At 38.7% G+C, this 3,122-nt stretch overlaps 1 pseudogene; it reads right to left on the bottom strand.

Moving 5' to 3' along the window:
* Positions 1 to 337: 337 nt before the first annotated feature.
* Positions 338 to 2,138, bottom strand: LOC147494629 (elongation factor 1-alpha-like; annotated as a pseudogene).
* Positions 2,139 to 3,122: the final 984 nt, after the last annotated feature.

Genomic DNA, 3,122 nt, shown 5'->3' with positions numbered 1-3,122 from the left:
AGAAGTTGCATATTTTGAACCCCTTACTAAACGAAATCCATTATCTGGGCTTGTGTACTTGGGGAGTCAATCCATGTCAGTCAACATACTCCCTATTTCATCATAGTTTCCCCACGAGGAGGACCATCGAAGCAATCGCTCAAGTAAGCGGTGTTTCATCGGAGATTGAAAGAGTCGCTTGCTCTTAATTCCAAGCACCTTGGTGGGGTGGCACCGGATAATCCAATCCACGCAAAAGGTACAAAGAAATGTTCGGAGCCATCATAGGAATGATTGTCTTTTGATGAATCCATGTTGCAAGACTGCAGTGAGAGAGTAGCTTCCCGGACTGATCTCTTCAAGTTATGGACACCTCCTTCACAATTTCATCATACCTCGCCTTGGAGTACTTAGGTGTGGTGGCATCCATCTACAAACAAAACCAAAAGGAATAAACACAAATTTACAAGATAAGTAACAAAACTTCACACTAGCAAAAGTGATATGAACAAAAGAAAATACAAAAAAAGGTGAAGCCAATACCTTGTTACAAAGAAGATCATCCGCTTCACTCCCAGAGTGAATGCAAGCAAAGCATGCTCACGAAGTTTGTCCATCCTTGGAGATTCCAAATTCAAAACCACCAAGTTGAGTCAATGATCAAGACTGCACAATCAGCTGGGAAGTTCAAGTGATCATGTTCTTGATAAAGTCCGCGATGTCCGGGAGCATCAATGACGGTCTGCGGTAGTACTTGGTTGTCTCGAACTTCCACAAGGCAATGTCGATGGTGATACCACATTCACGCCAGCCTTAAGGTTGTCAAGAACCCATGCGTGCTTGAAAGACCTTTTGTTCATCTCAGCCACTTCTTTCTCAAAGCTCAATGACACGCGCTTGTCAATTCCACCGAGCTTGTAGATCAGGGTGCCCGATGGTTAATGGACTTCCCCCAGAGTCGACATGACCAATAACAACAATGCTTATATGAATCTTTTCCTTACCCATGGCTGTAGTTAATAAAAGTGAAGGAAAAGAGACAATTGGGATATAGATCGAATCGTGCTCATTGCCAAAGGAAAACAAAATGCTTGCAGACAAAATGAATCTAAAAGGCGCACGATGGGGCCTCACAAAGTTAACAAGAAGGGCAATATGATGTAAGATATATATTCGCTTTGGGACTACTCAATTACATCATTACCGAAAAGCTTGTGAGGAAGAATAGAACCAAGCTTTTGCAGCAAAAAGAAATGAATGTACAAGGGAACCTTAGACAAACCTTGTGAATCATATCCACAAGTAGTCATTGCCAAATAACAAAGATAACATATGTACAAATGGAGAAGTCTAAAACGAATGTAGTCAAATAACATACTTACACGCGTCCAAACAAAACTAGTAAAATAAACAACTTTTTTTTGGATGTCAGTAACCAGATCCTACGCTGGAGGCTTGGCACCCGGACAAAATAAACATTAAAGCGTCGTCCTTTGGAACTTGCAGAAAAGTTGTTGGCCAAGTGACATATCCATGCACACCCACTTCTCCAAGTGTACTAGCAAAATCATTTGGAAAGAACACTCGGCCTCACCATCAACCACCTCGGTTAAGAGAATTTTGAAAACCCCTCTCCCATGGGCCTACCATGGACAATAGATTGTGGGTTTACTGCAACAATCTCTCCACTAGCAACCTTTAAACCCCCGACAAAATACAAATCTCTCATCTTGTTCATAAATGAATAATGCATCTGCATTAATTTTGAACTAACATAAATACCTTTTTAAAGTAATACACCATATAAAAATGCACCAATATATAAAACTATCCCAAAAAATATACGACTAGGCTGCCTTTAATGGAACTTCTACAAGGGTGTTTCAAAAACAGGATTTCTTTGAGTTTGGGATGCAGGCTAAATGTAGACAAACCACATGTTAGCAACTAAGGAAAACCAAAAACAACACCACTCTAAAGTTCAACAATCCTACCACATGTACCTGTGATGCCACTATCATGTCCTTCACCATTTGAAGCTCTGTTTCTAACCTGTCCAACTTTGAATTTGTAGTAGTGTTTTCACATCTCAACTCTTCATTTTTCTTGAACCCGAGGCAGTTTTTTTTCACCATGGTACTACTAACACCAGCACCCATACCTCTCATACGTCCACTTTTGTCTTTTCCAAGTGTCTGTAGACTAATCCGATTTACACATAAAAAACAGATGGAATAAATATATAAAAGATATATACCAATGCATTAAGTATTACTTGCCTGTGCAAGTACATCATCAACACTCAAAATGTTGGACGAAGGATCAGAATTCACAATTCCTTGAATTTTTTCCTAAAACATTTTTAATTCGTTAGCAATATAAACTAATAAGCTTTGTAAAACTATGAGTGGTGAAGAATAAAATGTAGTCAATTTTTTAGCACTTACAGCGATCTCAGGACACTGAATGGTTTTGTCTTTCTTAGTATGGGCTCGAAGGTATACCTCTGCCCTCCCAACCTCCAAGTCAGACTTGAACTTGTTTTCCACAGCCTTAAAATATAGGTGTATGTGAGTATAAAAAACAACTATGTTAATTTAATCTTCTAATTCCTTTATTGCATCTTTTAAAAAAAATAAAACATGCCTAATTATCACACTCCACAAAAGAATTGAACCATACTCACAATGACATGCCATGTGGCAGCCATGCTCCTCCTGCCAAATGTATTTGGTGCTCTGAGTTTCGAACGGTTAGCCTTGTTTCTTTTGCTTGCAGCCTAAGTTACTCCAACAAAAAAAAAATCATTAACTCATTACTAATTAAAGTCGTCAAATACTTAACCAAAGAGGAGTCAAAGAAAAAAACAGGATTATGTAATTGAGACCAGAAACTTCTCACTCTTTGTGTATTCCAGAAACCAATACCACTGCTCTCTGTTCAAAAAAGGAGGGGGTGGAGCTGCTCTCACTGATGCCCAACTTTTACCTTTGATATGGCACTTATGCAAGTTATGCCTGTGATTTCTCCAAACTTGATCCATAGTCTCTCTATGGTACTCTAGTGAAATGTCATCAAAATCAAAATTGTCTTAATATGCATGTAAAAGTAACATTGATTAGTACACATTGTAGTATGTCTTA

This window comes from Coptis chinensis, chromosome 6 (genome assembly GCF_015680905.1).
Source record: "Coptis chinensis isolate HL-2020 chromosome 6, ASM1568090v1, whole genome shotgun sequence".
Classification (NCBI taxonomy): Eukaryota; Viridiplantae; Streptophyta; class Magnoliopsida; order Ranunculales; family Ranunculaceae; genus Coptis; species Coptis chinensis.
The sequence above is the reverse complement of the archived record's forward strand: the minus strand, read 5'-3'. Positions and strand labels throughout refer to the sequence as shown.